The sequence below is a fragment of the Helicoverpa zea genome, chromosome 6 (assembly GCF_022581195.2).
Source record: "Helicoverpa zea isolate HzStark_Cry1AcR chromosome 6, ilHelZeax1.1, whole genome shotgun sequence".
Lineage (NCBI taxonomy): Eukaryota > Metazoa > Arthropoda > Insecta > Lepidoptera > Noctuidae > Helicoverpa > Helicoverpa zea.
In genome coordinates this window covers 2,655,000-2,667,622 of record NC_061457.1, presented here as the reverse complement: position 1 = coordinate 2,667,622, position 12,623 = coordinate 2,655,000, and the positions used below count along the sequence as shown (strand labels likewise).

The window sequence follows — 12,623 nt, the reverse complement described above, 5'->3', positions numbered from 1 at the left end:
TGTCAATATTTAGAATATTAATTCTTATGTTTACTATAAAAAAAAAAATCTGAAAAGGTGAGAAGGGAATTTACAGAAAAAACATGCACTTTTTGACTGTTTTCTTGTGCTTAAAATTCAGTTAGAGCGGGGGCACACGATGCGTTGCGGCGGCGGTGCGGCGCCGGAGCGGTGTCGCTGCGTCGTCTTACATAGAAATATCTACGGCATGTCACACGATGCGCTCCGGTGCCGCACCGGACTTGCAACCACCAAGACGAGGCGGGGAGGGGTGAATGCGTTGCGACGTCGGAGCGGCACCGCTCAGTTGTTTTGTGTCACGAGGAAGGACAACAGACTGTCCAACGCTACGGCGCCGCTGCGACATAACAACGGTACGGCGCCGCACCGCTCGTGTGCCCACTGACACGGTGAAATCTTTGCAGTGCGGCGCCGCAACGCATCGTGTGCCCCCGCTCGAAGGACAACAGACTGTCCAATGCTACGGCGCCGCTGCGACATAACAACGTTACGGCGCTGCAACGCATCGTGTGCCTCCGCTCTTACGGTCTACCTTTGAATTTTGTCAAAACTATTATATTATTCCTACAGTTTAGCGTCTAGAGGCAAGCAATTCTTCAATATTTAAAACCACAAGACGACATTAAAAAATAAATACTTTAATACCAATGAAACTATCAATAACAATTTAATAAAATACCCTCGGAACACGATTTACATGAAAAAGAGCATTGTATGTAAAGATAAGATCTTGAACGGTAAAAAATCAATGTTTCGATCGATTACCTGGGGCGTAATAGTCGAATATTGTTATTATTAAAACGACAAGCTGTCCTCCAACTTCAACTTATGTATGATCGATGATCGTACCATCTGTTTCGATATAATAATCCTTAATTTGATACGAGAATACGTGAGGATAATGTACTTAAAGGTAAATTGAGGAGGATGGTTCATGTGATCATGGTAAAAAGCCAAGCGTTATGGTAATCTAAGATTAAGCGTAGAATATTTTGTTTTGAGAAGAATCTGATCATAAGCATAGACTAAGGTAAAACTTTACATATATTATTTAAAGTGGTAACATGTTATTAAAGCTTCAAATTAATTGTGTGAGTAATAACAAAAACTAATTGATATTTCTGCTTAAAACTCTATCATAAATATTTCTCATAAATGAGTACAGACTTTTTAAAAAATCATGGTCACCCCAGATTATCCTCAAATTGGTTTAAAATATCAATTACCGACATCGGTAACCAGTAGCGGTTAAAAATAATGAATAAACACCACACGTGGTTATTGAGGAAGTTAATTATAACGGCTTATGTACCGGAAGATATTAAGATCATCAGGTAATAGCTGTACCATCTTGAACTTGTGTCGTAAAGTATGGAGATAAGAAGTTATTGGGGGGTTTTATTGCGGTGAAATCGTGACAGGAGTTTTTGAAGGCTTAGAAACAAATTGGAGAATATTTAGTTAGATGGAATGGACCTTACCTTAACCTTTTAAAATGTACCTACTTAGGAACATAGAACCTTCATCATTGATTCACTAGCGATTTTACCCATGTCCAATGGGAACAACTCTGTGCAACGTGATAAAAAGTAGCCTTTCTTGATTAATACTGAAATATTTTTTAACTCGTTGAAACCAACTCTTTAGCTGTATATTTTTCATAATAGAAGTCCCCAAATAATTAAGAAACATTCTGAATGATGAACAAAGCATGATTAAAAACAGCAAGAGTAGGTCCCAACAATACCTCTACAATACTACTACTGGTTTTATAGTCTTTGACTGGAAGACTCTGGTTCTTTCAGTATTGATTAACTTTTATTTAGAAGCAGAAAGTAGGGCAAGAAATAACGCCACTGGACCGAAGGCGTGAAGCATTCAGCGAACTGAAATGGGTGCATCTATATTAAACGATGCGCTAAAGGCATTGCAGTTTTCAAGGCATAGGCGTGGGAGGGTTATGAGTACCTATGTTGTAGTCTGAAATTAAAATCACTTCGGTCATCTTCTGAAAATAATATTAAAGCTATTATGTCCCTAATTACAGACCAGTAGAAAATCAGTTGTCTCGCGTATGTCTGCGCTTCGACATACAGCGGGTTAAATGCGACTTAATTTTTTAGTTCTCTCTTAACTTTCAAGTATTTATGTACCTACGTATTTTAAACAAACTCAAATAAGTTTTATATAAAAATTTCAAGACCGATGTTAACTTTTCAACAAGATAAACACTATACATAACAAACATCCTTTTATTTTTCCCAAAATGTCAATTACGCTTGAACTCATAACAAAACAAATCTTAACCAGTCATTACGAACATTTAGTTTACGTAATAACGCAAATCATCGTACTAACAGATGTTATTCAGATAACTGAAGCATAGACAACGATGTCAGAACAATCTGCGATTGAACCCGGTTCGTCTGCCCAAGTGGGCGTTACGAACGTTTACAGCAAGACGCGAATGTTAGCACAAAACATTGCATAATAGATGACTGTGTAAAATATAATAAACGTAATGATAGACGTGTTTAAATCTTTACTTGTACCGTTTAAGAAGTGTGAACGTAGTCATTATTTTTAACAAGCAACGACGGCTCCGCAATGACAATTAAAGAATCAAAAAATGTCGAAAAGAACAAAGACAATAATGTGCCTCAAATACTTTCTTATTTCAGCAACCAATTGCGATATAGTTTCCATTTTTTATCTACTAACATAATAGGTACAAACCATTTATGTTACCGCAACCAATGATCAAATAATAATCACCTTCGATCTAATTGGTGATCATAGTCTGGTTCCATATTTGGAGAAAATTACCCAGACAAACCGTTCGTGCTGCAATTTATTTATTTTTGTCTGGGTTAAACGAATAATTTCAGACGTAATGGAGCCGTCATAATTTGACCAGACTTGACGCAACTGGACCACCAGAATAAATATTAGCGTAATATAGTTTAAATTATTTACATAAAGTTGTAGGACACATTGCAAAACATGACGATGAAGATTCTTCAAAAAACGTATAACTACAGCATTATAGTCTAACAAAATTCTCGGGATAACCTTATTAGCAAGGAAGCAGTAGTTAAATGAAACGAGTTTAAATTAGGTCAATACACTTAAAAGAGAATTCATGAATCGGACCTTCAAGAACAAGGTTTAGCATTTTAGCATATTTATAGTTTAGCATCGCTTCAACTGGACAACACACCTAAACTCCGAATTCCTCTAATCACATTATGCAAGAGAATCGCGCACAGAACCGATAATTCGATTCGATCTAACGTCCGATTTCTAGTTCGATTGTAAATGCGTTCCGATTGTAATGATAGTGGGTCCAAATCGGTATGACAGTTCATAAATACGAGCGCTGTTAGTAATTTGGTCACAATAGCCCGAGGGCCAGTTCAATAGAGTTTTCGGTTTTGTTAGGGGCCTAATTATTATTGTTACGTAAATTGAGAGGCTATTTAATTGTGCCCCGAGTGCAGTGTTAAAATTAGACATGTTATTAAAATGGGCACTGAAGTCGTTATTCAAAACCAGGCTGACATTTTTAGCCTCAATTTGTCTAACTGCCTGTGTCCTACATTCTTGGAAGAATAATTGCTAGGATCTAAAAAAACTTTGCGTAGATTATAATGAGGAAGCAAATTAAGCTAGGTTCATATTGCTGTGTCGGGGTGTGTCGGGACGCCGTCTGTTGTGTCGTGGGATGTTCATACTAATGTGTTGTGTTGTGGCGCAATGTGTCGCATTTTAGATCATTCTCGTTTTAAAAGTTGTAGAGTGTATACGTGTTTTAAAATGGAATCGCCTGACGTGACTTCGATGAAGATATTAAATTTTTTCTATTGATGACTCTGGGTTCATCCCGTAAATAGATTAAGAGAGACTAGAGGCACATTTCACTGTCTTCCTCCTTCCTTATATTCCTTACATTTTCTGTCATAAGAACTTTGTATTGCCGTACCAGTTCAATAAGTTCATCAGACATTTTAAAGAACGAAAAACAGAATTGTAACAGAAAATAATAATTGCATGAACTGTGTTCCCTCGCAATAACGCGTCGAAAATGATAGATTCACATTTGTGTGTCGCGACAGATCCCCCACCACCTCTCTGGCGCGATCGGGAGTCGAGCGATCGCGACACGACAGAACGCGCCACAACACAATACAACCTACTAATGTGAATCTAATCATAGTAAATGAACGTAAGCGATTGCGTTCTGGCGCGCCCCAACACACCCCGACACAGTAATGTGAACCTAGCATAAGTCAGACCACATGTTTTGACGTAGACGTCACTAACGTTTGCTGATACTCATGTCTGCAGATCACTAACTTTCAAGCATAAAAAAATATGACGGGCCTTCGAAAGAATAAACAGTATTCAGTATAACCGAAGGTTTTCGATATATTTGATCACCAAACCCTACAAAGTTCGTTAGTTCGAAAACTGGCTCATGTACCTGTCAAACTTGACGTACTGCAGACGCATCTCACACCGTGTCCTTTCACTTAATATTGCACAGTACAATGAAGAGACGAATTAATATAATGTGCCGTGTAATAGGCGCCTAAGACAATGGTGGTACTTGTATGTACACTGTCTTCAGTATGGTGTGGGATATCACTTGATTGATCCGTGATGTGGTTTATCTGATTTCTCTTTGATACGTGGGTTCTATGGTTGTGTTAAGTGAATTGGAATTAGGATGTACTTTGCCTCTTCTGAGAAGCAAATTATTGATTTCTCTACAAGATGTTCAATACAACATCATATTTGTGTACTTAATAGTTTTTTTTTGGCGACATTCGCAATCTTTTTGTTTTTTTTTGTACATTCATAAATATTTCCAATAACGTGCTTTTAAATTAGTTTATTTGCCATTACCTCATAATTTACGACCGCAAACTTGATTGTAAAGCCATTAGAATAACTTCTCACCTCATGTTAGTATATCAGGACCATTAAAGTCATTTGTAAATTATAATCTAATGTAGCATTAACTTCAGAAAGCGTTCCAACAATTTATTGGTTCAAGTATTCCTTAGAAACGGGAGGATGTGCTTGTCTTAAAGTAATATACGATACCTATTCGCGATCGCTTAGTGGGCGTCCCGAGGATAGATTTATCGTGGAAACTATCTGTGGGCAAAGTCGAAGTCATTTCTATTAAGAGTAATTTGTAAACATCGAACGGAAATCAAACGGAATTGGATTAGAAATACACACATTTCTAATTAGTTGTTTGTGTTCAGTGGTCTACTAAAATGAGTTATGTGTTTATTAAAAGAGGCGTATTATTGACTTTACTTAATTATAGTCTATGAGAAATCGGTCGTATGAAAACGCAAAAGACTATCTGACATTCCTAAAAGCCATAGGCGGAGATTGTCCATCTAATATTCATGTAGTTTACTTATATACGACCTGAAATATCAAAGCGCATATCCAAAACAAAGTTAGCAATCAGCATAAGAAAAACAACAAAGTATTAATCCGTAACCTATCTTAATGTCTGTCACATAAAACAACCGTGAGTAAATATTTTTCTACATGTTATAACAATGGTGCGTTTCATACAAACATAGTTGCACCATTATATTTATTATGTGAAAGGGCACACGGCATAAAGGGTCAGATATGACAGGGTGACATTTGAAACAACTGACAACTGGACACAAAGTAAAGTTTCATTGAACTTCGAACATTATTTGGGCCGATTCCGGATTTCAGATTGTGGCGAAAATACAATTGAATGGAAATCAGTAAGATAATAATTCACGCGGTAGTTGACAAATTGTCTCAAGGTTCCGATTTCGGCAAGGAGATAATAATGAATGAGTGACAGTTATATGAGAGTGGTGCCAGTCTTTGGACACACAGTTTGCCAAATGCAAGTTTTGAGAGGTTCCGAAAGTAGGACAGTGTTATAATAAAAACACTTTTATTAATATAGCTTTAAATAAGATATAACACCTACTAAGCTGTTACCTACACACATGCTAATTCAAACATTTATGGCCGGATACAAAAACTAGAAAGGCATTATAACACCTCATAATTAGGCGCCAACAATTTAAACAAGCTTCGTATCCTCATAGGAAATCATAGTATGACGCAAAATCTACCTCAAGTAACATTCCGACTTGATTGACATCTGTTACGATTGTAACGAGTAAATTGATCGATTATAATCTCATAATCGTACAAGGACTATCGATAAACGTGTTTATTTTATATCGTTGACAGATACAAGAATATCGAGAACTTTCCTTTTAAATGATTGACTGAACAACTGACTGAGACAATAACAATGATTGATGTATGAATGGTAATGCTTGTCATTTAGATTTCGTGGTATTTAACATTACAAAGGTAAGAAATGCCTTAAAGGAGAAAAAGGGTATAGATTTTATCTGTCGATACGCGGACCACCTTATGCGAGTTGCAATTCGATATTTGCAATCGACATTGTCTCGTTGCTATTCAAGTTTATAATGCAGTGAAATATCCATTTACATGGCGAATGTTCGCTGTGGAAGGTTCTTACAATGAACATGGAGATAAAATAAAGCATTTAAGGTAAAGACGGCACACCAAACCAACCCTTTATTTATTTTTTTTGCCTAGTATTATAGCTAGTCTTTGTCTATTTCTAGTTCCCTTGAGCCACATGCTAGACAGGTATGTAATGGTTCACAAAAAATGACAAATTGTTGGGATGCCGCCAGCTGCTCAGTTACTAACCTATTTCCTTCATTTGTCTTTCATAATTAGCGCGCGATGAGACACAAATATCTGTGTTAGCGGACCTCGTCTCTATTTGTATGTTACCTGTTATAAAATCCCAGTAAAATATACAGGTGAGGTTTCGGTATCAACCATTGATAAGAAATGCGAAAAAGGATAACCCATAGATGCAAAAATATGTTTAGTCTGCAATTCCTAGAAAACAATTTTTGTAGCACGTCAATCACTTCACACATGCATGATTGAATATCTAATAGCGAAAATATTTGCAAACATAGATGTGTACAAGAGATTTCCTTACAAAATAATATCAAACAAACCTGTATTGACAGTCGGTACGCTAACCATATAATACAAACTTTCATTAACATTTATTATATTAGCATATCAAAGGCGTTTTCACTCGTGTATGGCATAGGCTTTGTATGGGCATTGTGTGCAAGACGCGCGCGTAAAGAAAATATTTGCATAATCATCGCGGCGGATTCATTGCCGTGGGTTTGCGTACATTGTAAGATGCGTCACGATATTTTTTAAACCGATTTCCAAAAACGGAGAGCATTTATTTTCGATCTTTTTAGTAAATATTGTTTTCTATGTTGATGACTTTTTAGTTGCGAATTCTATGAATGCTTTTTCATGTTTTTGCCGAGTGCACTTTTTTATTTTTTCTAAATACATGAATGTAGAAGTTTTAGGTAAATAAATCACGATAAACGTTACATATTTTAACGTCGCGATTACAAAGCTATAAAAATTTCTTTAACTCATGAAAATATGTGTCATTTTATACAAGTTTTCCATTTTGTGTTTTTAAGTGATAATTTAATACTACGATCGTCTATTTGAGCTAGCGATGATTACAAGCACTCCATTTGATTTTTACTTAAATTGGAAATTAAACGGACAAGCATTCCTTCAAGATACATAGACTCAAAAATTTTGCAATACTTACCTAACCTAACACTACAGACAATTTATAAATCAAGTAAAAACACTTTATCGTGACGCACAAACAATGGAGTCACACGCCGGCGCGGGCGCACAGCTGTCCATCAGCCGTGCGCCACAGTGGGCGTCAGTTGTACGTTGACATTGGAAAGTGGTACCGCAAACATTTTATTGGTCACTAATACGTGTATGTGGTATGATTGTATGTAAATAGCAGTGTTGTCTCATAATTACCTAGTATTAGTCAAATAACAAGACAAAATTGGGGTTGTCTGAAAATGTTTTCATTGTAATTAGGTTTGCCTAAACATAATTGTTCGAAAGGGATCCAGAAGGAACATGACGGTTTAGTCAGTAAGTGTCTCGACAGTCCCTTGCTGCACCTATAACGCGGTCATTTGATGATTCCCCACTAAAAAAAAAAATGATAATTTCTATTGTGTGCCTCCTTAATGTGTATTCCCTAGAAGAGCTATACTTTACATAGTTACTTGTAACTTTGATCCCCTTCCTCACATTATAATTTTGCTCAGCATTCAATAATTAAAGTACTTAAAGAAGTACACGCATGCTGAAAACCGATACGATTCAATGACCATACCACTAGCTGAAGTCTTTTTTTACAAAGCGCTTTATCCGACTAGTACCCGGTAATCCCCGGATACTGTTACTCGTCAGTATCAGGTTTCAAGACTACCAGTAGGACCAGTACTGTAATCTTTGACATATTAAAAAAAAAGAGATCTTTAATGGTGGCGAAAGTTGATTCGAGTTTCAGGAAATTGTGCGAAATTAGGTCAAAGATTATTAAGGATTAAAACCTTAAGTTTAGAATAAAAAGTATTTCATCAACCACAATAGCCGTTCTATAAGTGTAAACAAACGTCCCACAAAACCTTTATTGTATAAAGTTTTCCTCAAAGCTTTATAAAGAAATCATTTCTACTTATACCAGCCCGAATGCCTTAAATAGAAACAAGATTCTTTTATTTAATCAGTCCATTTTCCTTGAGCTTTAACTCACTACTATTTCATCATCTCCCGAGCCTTTCCCAAGTATGTTAGGGTCTGCTTTCAGTCTAACCGCACGCTATTACTACATATTTACAATTAAAAAAAAAACATTTTACAGGTCGAATTATTCCAAGTAATTTTCTCTAACAATGAAGGGCTTCAGCGCGCACGCGCAAGCCAAGCAGGTGATAATATAATAATGAATCGGTCACTGCGCAATAAATCAGAGGCGCTGGAGGGCACCACGCCCCTCCCCCTCCACCTCCTTACACTTTCAGCGAAAGCGACAACCCTGCGAAGTGCGATACTAATGTGTGTAGTGTGACCAGATGTAAATGACTATAATCAAGTATAGTAGAATGGGAAATGGCTTGGAAACCTACGTCATCATCATCCAAGATATACCTACTTAGAAAGTACATACAAACTTAGAAAACTTGCATTGGTACTTACTCGACTTGGAATCGAACCCACGCACTCATACTTAAGAGGTTGGTCTTTAACTACTAGGCCACCACGACTTGGAAACCTACGTATGAAACTTTAAGTTGAAAAGCTCATTGTGAGAAAGCAAACTTTCAATACCGATCAACCCATTTTGAGTAAACTAAATCTCAATTGATTTATATCCGATATGAAATAACTAGGACTAACATTCTATTCTGGAAAGCTAACTAACAGCGCCACAATTCAATATTTTAATCTTTACTGCAGTTTCAATTGGATTACAAGCACTAATACGTAGTTTCTCGAATTGAAACAGCGTAACACAATCCAGCTATCCAAGTAATTGATGGTCACTGTATCGAAAGAGCTTGCAGCCGTCCGGTATAGGGACCAACCGACGAATTATTGCGAAGGGAATTACAAAGATCGAGATGCACTTTCTACGGCAGCCTCTCTTATTGGGCGGAGGTAATACGCTATTTTTCAATTGCTCGTTCGATTCCTGCCTGTATATTGGCTGTATAACTTTCGCATTGATTCTAAATTTCATATTTCTTTTTGTTTTCGTTTGGTTGAAAGGAAATATTGGAAGCATCATAATACTATACACAACTGTTCGCTATATTCGTCAGGTTCACTTTTTACAACATTTGCCACATTATTATCGACCTTCAAATGGCTCACAACAGACATTGTTGTTTATTTTGCAATAGAGATGTCGGTTACCAACGGATTACCAAACAACATTAATACAAGACCCTACATAGCCCGACGTGGGTGTTATCCCATATTCAATAATACACAATTAAAAGGCTAATGCACTCGCTAATGGCACGAGTCGATATAAGTATCGATACTCATGACAAACTATCGAATAGTAAATCGGTGAATACAAAGTCACCCACGCGTCTACGGGCGGTCTGCTTCGCCGTGTTTATTAATATGCCCGATTCAAGTCTATTTAAAGTGATACTGTGTCAATAGATGCCGAATGAATTATATTACAGTGTATTTAAAGCTCTAGTAAATCGTGGCTTTGAATAAACAATAACGTCTTTAAGAAGATTAGTGTCACTTTAACTAGTAAGTTAAACGGATAAAAAGCAGCCGTTTCCTCCATTTCCAAGTCCTACTTAAGAGTTTCCGTTTTTTTCCAGTTGGCGATTAATTGTCGCCACATACATGGTTACATTTAAGCCCGCAATCGGCATCTAAGCGTGGTATTTATAATTGGCTCCTGTTTGCGACTCTGTACTGTTAATTGGCACTACGAGATTCTCTCGATGCCGTCGTAATTACGGAGCGAGCGAGAAATTGTCTCCGGAGAAGCCTAGACCGAACGTTGCTTGGTAATTGAATAACTTGCTCATTTACATGCTAGCGTTTTTATGTTTTGAGAAAATCGTTTAGTAAATTTCCTTCGCAATTTGTTTTTAGTAAAATAAAAATGATTACTTACAATATTTTTCTTTCACCGAACGTATCAACATCCAAAGAAAACAATAACAATGCAACTGAAATCACTCCAACACAACTACCGTTATATGTAATAGCACCCGTTTACACTGCGGGACAATCGCCAACCAATAAAATCAAGACAAACGATCTCTTTCATATCTTTGTTGATTGCCTGTCGGACGCACAACGCACTACCAATACTCAATCAAACAAAAGTGGGCCAAGTCATTAGTGGGCCCTAAACTAGGTCGCATTGTGAATTGAATATTGTGATAATTTACAACCAGATGATGGAGATTACGAATGAAATGAGACAAGTAATAAGTGGGCATGCTGCATGAAATGGAACGTCTAAGTTGAGATATGATTCGTGCTTCGAATGTGTCAGTCATTGCAGGCAATCTGTTGTTGCTGTTTTGTTGGCTATTAGCTGTTTTGATGGTGGTTATTACTGCAACATTACGCAAAATTACAACAAAAGGCGTAGAGGCATAATAATTTTTCAGGCCATAACTCTATTTCTTTATTTACCATATATAACCTACTTTAACTGAAGAAAAAGTATGAGAAAAAGAACACTCCCGCAAAGTTAGAAGTGTTTATAAACTCACTAGTCTTACTTCAACAATATCTGATGTTATGGAGTATGTTATCGTTAGAGAAAATGTAATTCGCTTCACACGGCTACTAAAAGATTATAATAACTTACTGATAAGCCTTTTGACTAACCAAACATTCAGTTATTAATTTGAAGTTCAGAAATGCACAGAAATCTGTATTTACCAATAATCTCAAAGAATGGTACATCCAACGTGTATTTCATTTTTGGTCCGTCAATTTTAGTGAAACCGAATCAGCCAAAAATAAAATCAGTACTCCAAAAGCACGTGAAAGATTTCGCGGTTTACCGTCCATATCCTGGTCATTTTGCTCTAATTGTCTGGCAGTCAGACGGCAGTAAACTGCGGTTTTAGGCCAAGGCCCGGTTGTGACTCCGCCCCGTCTCGCCGCGATGTTAGCCAAGCATTCGGATGGACCCTTATCTGGGTCAAAGCGAAATTCAAACGGACATTCATTGCAAATAATTGTAGCTGATGAGTGTTTATTAAACCCCTTAAAATTTAAGATGAAGATAATTTCGTCAGTTGAGTCACTTTATGGGCGAATTGTGCCAAATGATTGGGATTCTGCATTTTTGATTGTGAAAAGATTCTGGCTTTTTCTTCAGTTATTTTTATTGAAGAAGGACATTTATAGCCTTAATAGTTTAGATTTTTTATTTAATCAAACTTTAAATATATGATCTTATTTCTACCAACTTTATCTCCTAATAATCGATTTTCCTCTACCACGAGCTTTTGCACGCTTTGAATCTCGCAACATGTCATCCTTGGCTATTGTGGTGCCAAACTGGCCGACACCCACTTAGACTCATTATAATACGAAAGCTGTCAATGACTCAAACTGGGAAGGAACGGAAACCGGAGAGCCAGCTCAGTTTAAATTACTTGCATACCGGGAGGCGCCGCAGCCAAGAACAATGTGTTATTGTCGGTTTTTTGTGACAATTTGAGTTCTTGTGCTATATTGACAGAATTTTATAAATTATTGGAGGATCCTGTTTGGAGGATCCGGGATTTCTGCAGACATTCACATTGTTTTTTTTTTCTGGGATTAATCTCCATGTACATAAAGTTCCATTTACAAAATTAGCAAATACATCTGTTGTTTTACTCAACTGTGCGTTTTGAATGATTATCTAAAGTTGCTTATTTATGGTGACTATTTACAGCTACAAATTTTATTAGGTGAAACCAAGGAACCTCACGAAAATAAAAACAATATCAATACCATCCATGTTATTTTCTTCAGAGATCGATGTTGATGAATCAGTAAGCAGTGACTTTCGCATCGATGCGTTGAATAAGACGCAAACAACTGAATAGCGCGTCATGCAGTTC

General features: G+C 36.9%; 1 protein-coding gene across 13 annotated transcripts in view; it reads right to left on the bottom strand.

Annotated features, from left to right (window-relative positions):
* The window catches only part of LOC124631145 (rho GTPase-activating protein 23), a 334,067-nt gene that overhangs the window by 251,413 nt on the left and 70,031 nt on the right, over positions 1 to 12,623 (bottom strand). The window lies entirely within an intron of this gene.